Genomic DNA, 13,886 nt, shown 5'->3' with positions numbered 1-13,886 from the left:
TTTCCAGGCCTCCCTCCGGCCCGGAAAGGAGTGTCCTTGGACACCCCAGGAAGCCGCTGTCAGGAGAGAAAGGGGCCGCTTGGCCCTCCCCTCCCCGGCTTTGTTCCCACAACCATTTGGTGGCTGCGAGAACGAGGTGCTCCCCAGGAATGAGTTCTGTTTCAGAGCTACTTCTGGTGCCACAAATAGGGTGCCCTATGCCCCTGTAGCGGCATGAGCACATCACGCCCATGCCGCGCCATTTGGATGCAGCACGGCCGTCACATCAAAATGGCTGTGCCCATCTGTACAGGGCGCTGCCATTTTGACATACGGAATATGTGCTAGGATTAGAGAGCGTCTGTAAGGGATGCCCCGAGGCAAACCTAGTACGTATTCCTTATGTGCTAAAGAGCCCATCTGTTGAGGGCCTAAGACAGGGGTAGGCAAGCTTTTTGAGCCGGGGGACGGGTTGCTGTCCCTCAGACAACTGGGGGGCCGAAGCCAAAAATTAATTAAATAAATTAACCGAGACAAATGTAGGACAAAATTTTCAAATGGAAGACACTTTTTAAAAAATGGAGGACACGCAAAAAAAATTGCTGCTTTTTAAAAAAATGTTAATATAAATGCATGTTTTGGAGGCTTCTATAGACAATTGCCCCCCTTGCCTTCCGCTTGCCCCCCTTGCCCGCCTCCTCCTAATAGGCCAAAGGCTCCGGTGGCAGTCGGCAGCAGGACCGGACGGGGGCCAGTCCCAAGGCCTTGCTGGGCCGCATCCGGCCCGCGGGCCGCAAGTTGCCTACCCCTGGCCTAAGAGATCAGATAGGCACCCAGTAAAAGAGGAGAACTCTGTGGATTCATAGGAGATTATTATACATGGCCAGTTCCATTTCAGTCCCACCATTATCCTGCTGTTACACCGTTATTGTTTAATAATAGGACATTAACGATGCAATGATCGTTCCTTTCACACAATTGCACAATAACGTGATGTTAGCATTTCAACAATGAAAAATTAGCGATTTTACCTTCCACACCTCAGCAATTTTAAGTGTTGGTCTCCTGTGATGCATATATAAATAAAGATATAATTGATGTGGGTATGATTGAATATCTACATGAGTGTGTGTATATTATGTGTTTATATCATGGAGATGAGTGGATGTATAAACAGATAATATTAAAATAATTAAATAATTAAATATTTAAGTATATATGTGCAGAGGAATATAGACATACATTACAATTATCAACTATTAAAATAGCAATTATGTAGTATTAAACCTTCACCAATTAACAAACTTTTAAAAATAGGACTGAAAGATAGATAGCAAGAGAGCTCACATGTATGTCGGGTACAACTCCAAATTGACCCACAGGAATTAAATGAGCCGCAGACCTCTGCTGACAAAAAATAAATAAATATTGCAATAGCACTGATAAATCATCATTGAATTTTGCACCAGCAGTAATAACACTCCATTTATGCTGTCAGCAGGCTATTAATGAAAACAAAGTGTTAATACAAACTTACAGAATTATCACACGTTGTTAACAGGATAGGTACGGGATCAATGCAGCATTATGTGATAATCTTTCATGCAATTGCACGAATATGACAGGAAAAGAAGTGGGTAAGAAAATAATAATAATAATAATAATAATAATAATTTATTACCATCTCTTTCACTAGTTATACTGCTCTGAACTTTGGAGTTTCATTTAATTATCACGGTTTTTGGCCAGTGTTTGGTTTATCCTCCTTTAGCTGATCCTGCTGTCATAGATGAGATGCCTATACTGATCCAAGAACTTGAAAAATACCAGATAGAGCAGAACAATCAAACTGAAGTGTGACAGGGAAGTGAAGCTTTTTTCCCATATCAGTTGTGACCAATTTTGATTTTGCAGTCACGTGTGCTGAATTTATTGTTTTCTAATATTTCCCTTAATTTAGATGGTGTGGTGTTCTATTTGGATGTTTGTATTGATGCCCACAATGTTTTTCCTAAGCTTGTATTTTCCAGCTTTCCTCTCCATTGACGCCCCCTTATCGTGGGAGAGAGGCTTGCATACCCTAATGAAATTGTGAGCTATGCTGGCGATGGTATAATAGCCAATGGCAGGGCCTCCCGTTCCAGACAGGTCACAACCAAAGGGTCTGATCAAGAGTGCCAAAGGACAGGATGGGCTCTCTAGCCTCATGGCAACCATCCTAGAAGAAGGAAAACTCTAATCCCAAACCTGTGCAGATGGTGCTCATCTAACCCTGTAAGGTCAACCATCTAAGAGAAGGAAACTCTAATCAAACCTACAACCCGAGGACTTCGCTGCCACCGTCCATGCTTGTCAAGGCCTCAGCAGACGAACCTCTGGTTTAAAAGGTGAGGCCAGTTCTGTGCACACTGCACTCCACCAGAAAAATCCATTGCACAGGCTCAAAGGATACTTTTCAGCTTTACTTGCAGCTTTCTTCTATGTCACTATTCCCCACAAGGAAGAGTTAACCAAATTGCAACAAATGTTCCACTATGCTGACCTTTGGAACTTGCCAAGAAAAAAAATGAGAAAAAGCTTATTTTTAAAAGTTAATTTCTAGTTGTCCTGCTTCTGAATTGCATCAATTTACTGTAATGCACACATCCTTTGGTACTGGACTGTGTCCCTAGGTTATGTCAACCATAAAAGACAGATTTAGCAGAAACTCAGATATCACGGAAAGGCAAGCCAGAGATTCTTCTGAGCCTGCCAGGAACCCCCTTAATTTTAGTTCAAAAGTAGGAACTAGGTTACCCATGTCCTCATTCATGGCAGGCAAGGAAGAGATGACTAGAAAAGGAAGGTCACATCCTGCACCAACTCTCTATTATTGGGATCTTCCAATTAAAAGAGCATCCACCGAGATAAAGAAATCAATCCTGCAATGCCTTAAGAAGATCATGGAAGTGGCTGGAACAGCCCAGATATCTTCCAGGAGCACAGTAGTGTCCAGAGCAGCAGAGTTGGCTGGCTGTTCCGGGAACAGAGTGGACAGTGATATCCTCTGGCAGGAACAGGCTGGATTTGTAGGCTAGGACAACACATTCAGAATCCATCTGATGATTTTGACCTATTGGTGACCTCCTGGCTTGGATGAAATGAATAAGCAGAGAGGCTATATTCACATGTGACTGTTCATGGAACTCAGAGAAACACACTGTAGTAGAAGCCCTTGTAGGCCCTCTGTACAAACTTCCCCCCCCCCCCCCCCCACCACACAGAGGATCTCATCCATCAGTGACAGGCAGTTTGCTGGTTACTCCAAATAATAGAAAAAACTGTCATGTTTGTGTACAATGTTTGGTTCTGAGAAAATATGAAGATGTTCATTTACAGACTGTTGCTGAGCAGAGATCAAAATAGTTTGTGCTTGACTTTCTGAGCCGGCAGTGAACAATTTGGTTTAAGCCAGGAACAGATTCTAATCAGGACTCTAAACAATAGCTCAGTTTATTCAGTTAAAAACATAACTCCTGCATGTCTCTGTGGTCCAGGGAGAAGTTCCCACTTGCAATGTGGCAAGAAGGCCAATCCCTGCACGGACTCACTAGGGCAGGTTTGGGAGCTTTTGATGTCAGGGGCCCTGAAAGCCCCATTTCACAGATGAACCAGCTTTGCATAAATAAACAAAGCGACCTTTGAACTGAAGCCTGAGACCTGAGCACACTTCAAAGACAGTGGAGGGGGTGAATGGGGAATGAAGCGATCAGTGCGCATCATTAACGCAGCTGTTGGCTCAAAGCACAACTCTTTGGAAGAACAAGGGGTGTGAATGAATAGACAGGGTGGGCAGAGAGTGAGACGAGAGGGAAAGTGATGTAATCTGGTCAGGCCTGAAAAATTATAATGAGATTTTCTCTTAGAGATACATGAAAGCTCTAGCCCAAGTCCACTTTAAAGATCCATTACCAAGCTCCAATGCAAGCCCCAAGTCCACTTTGCTTCCTGTTGCCATCTTAGGAAAACAATTTTGAATCTACTTCTTTATGGTCAACATGCATTAGATATTCATTAGGTCAGCTCTACAGAATCCTGGAAGGCAAATTCAGAATGGGCCTGAATCACAGATCATGTGGATCTCTTCTCTCTTTAATTAGATCCTCACAGATAATCTATGGGAATATATACAAGTATGTAAGTTTGAAATGTTAGCTTCCCTTCTAGTTTGTCTACACAAATCGAAGACAAACCACATCAATTTTCTTTTTAAAATGCTGTTATTTTAAAAATCCACTGCAGCAAGAGTAAATCACTAGAACAGAGGGCCTGTGGCCTCCCTGATTTAGTCTGTCAATCTGGCCATCCTCCTCTCTTTCTACTGCTCTCTACTTTTCCCAGCATCCTTGCCTTTTCTAATGAACCATGCCTTCTCATAATGTGGCCAAAGCACGACAGTTTCAATTTATTCATCTTGGCTTCCCAGATCTTTTCTAGAACCCATTTGTTTCTCTTCTTCACCATCCACAGTATCCTCAGCACTCTACTGGCATGACATCTCAAATGAGTTGATTCAGCTTTCAGCTTTCTTCACTCTGCAGCTCTTCACTGTCCAGCCACAATCCATACATGGTGATGGGGAATACAATGACTTGGACAATCCTCACTTTAGTGTTCAGAGTTATTTCTTTGCACTTTAGGATCTTGTCTAGTTCTTTCATAGCTGCCCTTCTCATTGCTACAACAAATACCAGGAGAAAATCATACAAAATTAATGCTGTTCTATTGTTTTATTATTTGGGAACAGAGTTTCCAAATGTCAGGCAGTGAGTTTTCTGACTTGGGAATAAATAATTGCAAACACTGTTTTCATCCCTAGGACAAACTAATCTGTGCATGGCAATGAGCCCTGATACTTAAGCCCTATATGACCATTTGGATGGTTGGGTTGCAAAGTTGTTATGTAGTGGCAACAGTTTCCCCTTGAGGACAAAGAAATGATCCAGTTTGGGGAGTATCTGAAAAATTTCTCTTTTTTTTTATGCCTTACAGATTATTCTTGTGAAGCAGACATGGGAATGCTTAAAACTGTGCTAAAAGGCCTGAAAATTGAAAGGCTGAGATTGCCTCACAGGAAGCTGCCTTCTATCAAGCCAAATCTTTGACTCACTGTTGACAGGTAGTTGCAATCCAGAGTTTCACTATCTGGGAGATGTCAGGGACTGAACCTCCTAGGACACGTGTGCTAAGTTACAGTCCTTTCTTACTTATGTGCAAATACGTTCAGAAAAGTCACTGTGTTAGCAATACGGCAAATAAAACAAATATATAAATATCCAGGAAAACGAATCAAGCATGAATTACATACCCCTTGAAAGTATGGCCTTTATTGTCACTGCAAAAAACTACTACTAAAGATGTTGATGCCTGTAATAACATGGCCTGTGGCTGATTTTAAGTTTTTCTGAGCAGGAAAGCCTGCACGAACTCTTGCTTGTATAAATGTGGAAAGCTGTGGCAGACAATTTTACCTACAAACAGGAAAATAATAATCTCCTCCTCCTATTGAACCAAACCAAGTTGATAATTAGACCCTGTCCCACTAATACAGATAACAATTGCAAACATACTTAGCAAAAAGGTTTGTGATAGGCTGATACAAATGACACAAACAAGTCTTTTCAATACTATGTTTCAAATGAAGTGGTATATCATGGAAACATTTCTAATAATGCCACCTGTTTTCATTAATAATATTAAATTTCCTGCTTCTGGGATATCCATCTGTTTGACTAAACATAGTTTTTTGACTTGTCTTTTAAGAGCTGTGGACTATTACTATCTATTATTATGCTTTAACTGCTGAAGTTGTTTAAAATGGATAAGGCATCTGTGTCCAAAAACAGCAATTTGCAAGCCATAATCTCATACCAGTCTGATTAATGTGATACCCGAGATGTGTTTTCTTTTGAGACATAGGAGACTGGGTGGCTGAAAGTGCCAGAAATGCTGAAGGGTTAGGCTGAGGGCACAGGGATGTTAGCACCATTTTAAAAAGACACTGAACATAAGCTACTGGTAAGTTCTCTTGCAGAGGCCCTGTTGCTGTGATGGATTAATTTCATTTGGGCTTGTGTAAGAAAACTTCCCAATAATATATGATCACTATGTGCTTCATTCTAAAGTGGTATTATACAGTACTGACCATTGGTTACTAGATTAATTTTGAACATAACGCTAGGACTGACATCTATTATCTGGCAATTTAATGTGGTATAGTGGTTTGAGCATTGGACTATGACCAGGGTTTGATTCCTGACTCAGCCATGAAACTCACTAGGTTTGTGGTGGCGAACCTATGGCACTCGCCTGTTCCTCCTCACCCTGCCAGCATCCCAGGCCTTCAGCTATCTCCATGGAAGTCCTGCCCCTGGAGTCCTGCCCCCAGAAGTCCTGCCCCCAGAAGTCCCGCCCCCAGAAGGCAGAAGTCCCACTCCATCGGTAACACCCTGTGCAGGAACACCTTTGAGTTTGGGCATTCGGTCCCTAAAAAGCTTGCCATCATTGCACTAGGTGATCTAGGGCAAGCCACTTGCTCTCAGCCTTTGAGGAAGGCAAGGGCAAAAGCCCTCTGGACAAATTTTGCCTTAGGGATGCCATAAGTCAGAAACAACCTGAAATGACTTGAAGGCACACAACAGCAGTTTTTCACACGAAGAACTGCTGCTCTGGTGAATTATCTGTTCTGCAGTTCATATGGGTTATTATTTGACTCTCAATATTGCTTCTAGTCTGAAGGAAAGTGGGGAAGGGGCACTCAGACTGTGCTCGGAGTTCAAATTTTCTTGCGTTTACGATACACCTCACTTCTGAACAGTAACACACATGATATGTTGATAGTAAAGGAAAAGAACATAAATTCTTCTTGAAGAGAATTTCACATATAGCCACATTATTATTGATGGGTGGCCTTTTAAAAAGTACCCCATGTTTTAAAATATCAGTAAACAGAAATTTATGGGAACATCAGACATAGTATGGTAACAAGCTTCAAAATGCAACCACAGATGCCAAAGTAGTTGTTTGAAGCCAAAGTATCCTACTGCTTTTCTGCTGACATATTTTCCTCAGTGGTGGAAATGTAAGCTTTACAGACTATATTGCAAAAGCAATAACTGAAAGAAGCATCTTGCAGGCACATGGGTCATTCAGGCAATGTTATCAGAGAGCCAGCACTAGCTGTAGGTTCCTGCTGTGGGTGCAGCCAATGGCAAACCCATGTTTAAAGTCACAGAATGCGTGAAATGTGCCTGGGTTATCCATTTTATCTAGATTCTTTTCAAATCAGTTATAAGCATTATAATGAAGGGCACCTTGGCATGTCAAATTTGATGGAAAGGGAAAGGAAGAGTCTGAAAGAGTTTTGCCTGGGGTTCTTGATGGCCTCATTCCAATTGTTCCACTGAAAATACAGTGAACACAGTACAAATGTTACAAATGAAATTTTGAACCAACTGGGTTGTATGAATGCATTAGATGCATGTAGTTATGCCCAGGGCTGCATCTGCACTGCAACAGTAATGAAGTTTGTCATAACTTTAACTGCCATGGTTCAATGTTATGGAATTCTGGGATTTGTATTTTTGTAGGATATTTAGCCTTCCTGTCAGAGAGCTCTCGTGGCACAACAAACTACAAACCAAAGAATCCCATAGCATTGAGCCATGGCAGTTAAAGTGGTGTCAAAATGCATTATTGCTTCAGTGCAGATACAACCCAGCTCAGGTTAAAACATATCAATGATAGAGTTACAAGCTTTGTAGATCAGGAGATTGCTGTGAATGTAGTAGATCTTGATTTAATTAAGGTCCCCCATGATATATTTGCAGGTGGGATTGTCTACAGTTAGGTGGATTTGTACTTAGTACACAGAATTAGTACACAGAATGAATCCAGAGACTGCTCACTAATGGTTGCTCTTCATCCAGGACAGAAATGACTTAGAGGGGGGTGTCTTGGGGTTCTGTTCTGAGGCTGGTATTATTTACCATCTTCATGAATAACATAGATTATTATATATAAAGCATGCTTATAAAATTTTCAGATGACACCACGTTGGACAGGAGGGAGACCCTAGGGGACAGGAGCACAATTCAAAATGACTTTGATAGACTGGAGAGCTTGACAAAAATTAGTAAATGAATTTCAGCAGGGATAAATCTAAGGTAATACATCTATGCAAGAAAAAGGAAAGCCACAAATACTGCATAGGGTGTCTTGAAGGTACTACATGTGGAAATTTTTTAGAAGTGTTAGTAGACCACAAAGTAAACTTGAGTCAGCAAGAGTGTGATGCAATAGCCTGTACTCTTGCTGATGCAGCCCAGATTTGCACTGGCTTTTTTGGTGTCAAGATTGAAGGAAGTAGTGCCACTGTATTCTGCTTTGGTCAAATCTCAACTGAAAATAGTGTGTCTATCTTAGTTCAAGAAGGATATTGACAAACTGGAATATGTCCAGAGAATGAACAAGATGATCAAAGGTCTGGAAACCAAGCCTTATGAGGAATGACGTAGAGAGCTGGGTATGTTTAGCTTGGAGAAGAGAAGACTGAGGTGTCATGATAACTGTCTTTAAATATCTGAAGGGATGCCATGTAAAATATGGAGCAAGCTTGTTTTCTGCTGCTTCAAAGGCTAGAACACAAACTAATGGATTCAAATATAAAGAAAAAAGATTCCCCCTAAAGTTTTTTACTATAAGAATTGTTCAATAGTGGATAGCCTTGGAGAGTGGTAAGTTCTCATCTTTGAGGGTTTAAAGAAGGCTTAAGTAGAAGACATAGTTCTGGAAAATGATGTATGGTAATTTTACTTTGGATGGCGTGCTTTAGTAGTGTATTCCTGCATGGCAGGTGGTTGGACAAGATGGTCTTTATAGTTTATAATTAGCAATAGCAAGTACATTCTATACCACTTACCAATGTATTAAGTGGTTTACAAAGTGTAAGCTAATTGCTCCCAACAAGCCAGGTACTCATTATAGTGACCTACAGAAAGATGAAAGGCTGAGTCAACTTGGAGCTCCTGGCTGTTACTGAACTTTAAACCTTGTGGTTTGTGAATGACTGACTGGCTGCAGTACAGGAATTTAACCACTATGTCACCAGGGCTTCATATTATAGTTCTATGATTCTATCTCTTCCTAGCCATCAGCTACTTCATCCTTCAATTTATTTACACACATACACACACAATAAATAATGAATGAAAATTTTCTCAATCCTCATCCTTGTCTTTTAGCCTGACCTTGAGTTGTTTTTTTATTGGACAGGCAGCAACATTACATTGGTCAAGAATGCATATATCTCTGATGGACACAAATACAACAATATGGAAGGTGGGATGCGCAAGCAAGGGAACAGTCAGTCCTAATAAGGGTTGATACAGGGACTGGATTAGGAGAAGGCAGCAGATGTTGCCCTCTGCTGGTACTAAGTCCTAACTGCATGTACATATAGCTAAAGGCTAAGTGTCACTTTGATATGATGTACTGTTGTCATTTGTTGTTGTGTGCATTTTAGTCGTTTCCGACTTATGGCGACCCTAAGGCGACCCTATCATGGGATTTTCTTGGCAAGATTTGTTCAGAGGGGTTTGACTTTGCCTTCAAAACACTGTTTGCTGTTTGCATAACTCAGAGATTTAGTATCTGCACAGTAAAAATAAATTTCCCTTTCCCTTTTAAATGAAATATTAATCCACAAATACAATATGTCTATACCTAATTGATTGGGGGTCTTAATGGTTTGCACAATTCCACTGGGCCCTTCCCCATTACTTTTACCATGCTGGCTTCATAATCCCTGAGGTGCAACCCCTTCATGTACTAGATTAGGTACCCTGAAGCTGCTGACCACAAACAAGAGGTCATTGTAGAAGGGTCTGTAGCTTAGTGCAAATGCACACAGACAACATGGTGCCTGAGTCCTTTCTAAGCAATGATAATGGTTCTGGCCCCAGGATCCCTCTGCAACTAACCTAAACAGAAATGCTGGAACATGATGGAAGTGGAAGAATTGGCTCTTATAAATGGATATTGAAAAACAAAGGGCAATTTAAGTGAAAGCTCAGCACTTGGCAAACATTTTTATAAGAAGGAATGAAAATAGCTTCCCACACAGTGTAAAATAACACATTTGAATGCTGAATGTTGAAAATAAGAACACCACATGGCTAGGCTTTAAAGTTGTATAAATTCCTATAAAGTCATAAAAAGTAATAAAAGCATAGAGCCACAACAAAAATTACAGCATATACAACAAATGGCTACAGTAGCCTTTTAAAAGATGCTTTCTTAAGGACCACTGCAAAGTTGATGAAGAGCTGTGACACCTCTCCAAAGTCTACTCACTAGCTAGTCTAGCCATGTCTCAGCTTTCATGATCAGTGAATGAAGGTCTTTATGCAGTCTTGCCATAGAGAGCAGTAGACAACACAGAATTCCTCTAGATTTCTGAATTATATAATACACTGCAATGCAAAATACAGGGATTAGGCAACAGATGATTCCAACACTTTCCTGGACATACAGCATTTCATACTAACATCTGGAATAGCACTCATTAGCTACATTATTCCACAATGCCATGTTACATTTAGTGTTTATCAGAACATTTTCCTTAGTCCTCTAGGATAGGGTAGACTTCAGATTTGTAGGTTCCCTTTTGATTTTTATTAGACACCCTAAGGTCCACCATCCCAGGAATGCAGGCTCAGCCACAGTAATCAGGAACCCTTGATAATCTCTAGTGAATCACCCAGAGATCTACCTGTGGAACTCCATTTACATTTGGCTCATCCAGACCCTACAACAAACACCTGGTGGTGCAGACCAAGGTAAGAGATGCCTGGTGCTAAGTGCCTACTCAGTGTGTAGATTTATTGGTCAGGCAACATGAGGAAGGGCACAGGATTCTCCTTCAATTCCTTGTGCACATTCTCATCTACAGCTGCTGGGCGTAACTTTAGCAAACATCAAGGAGAACAGGAGGCTTTGCTGAATTAAAATATTTAACATACTGGCTAGTCATCGTTCCCTTTGAAACCAATATCCAACTGGGATTTGACTGGATGAAGGCTGCAGCAGTCTTGCCATACCATGTCCCAAAAAAGTTCAGAAGGGAAGCACATTGTTGTATACTGGATGTGGACTCCATGAATGAAGGGTCAGAATATCTATGGACAAAGCCTTTTATCTCTCAGGACCTAACCTCTGACAGCAACCAGGGCAATTTGTTGCTTACTTAAGTAACAAAGAATAACAACAAATGATGATAACAATGGAAATATTTGTTGTTGTTGTTGGCATCATTATCACATCTAATTTATTCACATGACACTGTGATTGATGTTCATATTTGAAAAAGAGCTGCTTTGATTAGGATTCTGATCCTAGTGGCTCAGTCTAGGCAAACATTATACTTGAAGTCCCTGCATGAATTTCTGCATGCATTTGGTTGTTAAACGGTCATTATCCAATTATTCTTCTCAATTGTGATTTCTTGGAAATGCTCCCCTGAAGAGTAATTTGAGGTGTAACTATGTGATTGAAAATAACAGGACACATGCAGTTAATTATCAATTTGACAGTCTCAGGGAGCTCTCTTGAAGAAATCTCAGCCACATGAAAGTAACAGAAGCATCATGGGCAACATCTCACTACTTTAAAAAACAAACAGGCAGAAGAGGAGCAGAAATGAGCAGTTCTTTGTACAGGTGGGATTTATCTCTGTTAAGAATGGGCTACATTACACCTGCAAGGGCCCTCATCATACAGACAGTGCCTGTTACAGACTGCCAAAATAAAGCTGCTTCGGGTCTCTTTGGAGGTATGCTGTTTAAATGATGCATGCACCCTAAGAATCCGGAAGCTGCACCAAAGCTGCACTCCAGTGCTTAGGAATGGAGTGTGGCTTTGACGCAACCTCCGGACTCTTAGGACCCATACATCATTTAAACAGCATACCTCCAAAGAGACCCGAAACAGCTTTATTTTGGCAGTCTGTAACAGGCCAGTATACCCATTGGCCAGCACCTGGTATTGCTGAGAGTTCAGGCTGGTACTAAAAACCTTTATGAAAGAATAGAAATGACATAAAGTGAAAATGGGACATGGACTACCCTACAACAGCTTTTCTCAACCTGGTATCTTTCAGGTAACTGCCACGAGCCTTCCGCTGCTACAGCCAATGCTCAGCCAATGCTGTGTTCAAAGCCATCTTGCAGATTACAGATTGGACATGGCTACTCTTAGAAGAGGGCTGGACAGAGAACACCCCTAGAATTGCATGCAGCCTCCCATGGATATTTCTGTGGCCTGTGGCTCTTCCAGAATGGCCTTTTCTGGCCAAAAAAAGAGGGTGAATTGCTGCTCCTGGAAGTCTCAAAGTGCAAAAGGTTATCTTTTAATTAGGTTGCAAAATTTCCCTATCCTGTTTAATATTCAAAACAGAACAAAACAACAAACAAAACACCTATTTTTGAGAACCAGAAGTGGATTGCTGGCCTCTTTCAATTTTTGGAGGTTCATTTTTGGGATAGTCTATGTAGCCCCAGAGGGTCCCAGGGAGTAACAGTGTCCCCTTGAATTGCCACAGTTGCCCATCTCTGTCTTAGAATGTGTTTGTGGGGGGTATTTTTATATGATGCCAAGCAAGGGCCCCCTAAATGATGATTGCTAGAAGTCTAGCAAGGTTTTATCTGAGAAAGCCTGCATTGCCTTCTTATATTCTCCACAAAGAGAACACACCAAGGTCGACTTCAGTCCTTGTGTATATTAGCACCTGTCCAAGACCATAAAACTAAACTCTGAAAATGTGTTCCACTGTTTAAAAACAATAACAAAAGCCTCCTTGCCCTGATTTTCCAGAAATATTAGCCATTTCTTTCCCACTCTACCCTTGGTAAATCAGGTAAACTGAAGCTTCAAAGTATTTTTGCCTTAATAAAGCTCTGCCTGCCAAAGACAACAGAACCTCTCAGATTTCTACCAATGTATTTACACACTTGAGCTTTTTATACATTCAATTTCCTCTTAAACTGGATTTTTAAAATAAAAATATACCAAAACCCCAACTAGCTGTTTTTTACAGCTAGTTAAGGAGGAGTAGGAGTTGGAGAAGGAGAAGAAACCCTGAACAAAATGGTTGATATTATTCCAAGCCAAAAGATTACCTTTGTGATAAGAATAAGGACTGTGTAAAGGTTACAAACAATGAACGTTAACAACTTTGAAGCAAAGTATGAAATCTTTCTTATCTACCCAAAAGGGGCAATTATCAAACTTTGCAAATAGCATGTACACACACATTTCACAGTTTACTGTTACATTTATTTATTTTTTGAACCACAAATGGAAGAGAAGTGATTTTATTTGTGTTGAACGCTGCCTGAGGAAAAATGTGAGGGAACGAGGGAAACGACTGTTAGCGGAACAGAATAAGTTGTTCTCAATTTAATTTTTACTTTACGAGGATTGCGAAGTGGTCAGAACAGAAAAACAGAGAACTTGCATGATAAACTAGTTAAAAGAGTGTCAGTTACCAGCGCTAAGGTTAAGGTAAACTCCTCAGTTGGTGACAATGAATCAGTTATACAGACACACACATACTGTTTTCTGTGTGCCAATATGCTCACAGTTGTTGATGACAAAGTTATGATGGGGAGACAGCTAGTGCTTTGAACTTCTGGGCAGAAGAGCAGGAAAAATGGAAATTTTGAATAAAAATCTGAAGGTGAAAGCCAGCACAAAAAGAACGTATCTCCCCTTTGCCCCTTGATTCCTGCAAGCGATTAAATGATCCACCTACAAACTAGTCCTAGTCTTGGCAGGGAAACAAAATGTTGTAGGAGGCAGCAACTGCCATT

At 40.9% G+C, this 13,886-nt stretch overlaps 1 protein-coding gene and 1 long non-coding RNA gene across 2 annotated transcripts in view; one reads left to right on the top strand and one right to left on the bottom strand.

The window, feature by feature from the left end:
- The window catches only part of FGFRL1 (fibroblast growth factor receptor like 1), a 128,226-nt gene that overhangs the window by 28,203 nt on the left and 86,137 nt on the right, over positions 1–13,886 (bottom strand). The gene's annotated exons all lie outside the window — the stretch shown is intronic.
- On the top strand, positions 2,307–5,391 carry LOC121925066. The gene is made up of 2 exons (XR_006102795.1): positions 2,307–2,366; positions 5,011–5,391. It is a non-coding gene; the product is annotated as an uncharacterized LOC121925066 (long non-coding RNA).

This window comes from Sceloporus undulatus, chromosome 3 (assembly GCF_019175285.1).
Source record: "Sceloporus undulatus isolate JIND9_A2432 ecotype Alabama chromosome 3, SceUnd_v1.1, whole genome shotgun sequence".
NCBI lineage: Eukaryota > Metazoa > Chordata > Lepidosauria > Squamata > Phrynosomatidae > Sceloporus > Sceloporus undulatus.
The sequence above is the reverse complement of the archived record's forward strand: the minus strand, read 5'-3'. Positions and strand labels throughout refer to the sequence as shown.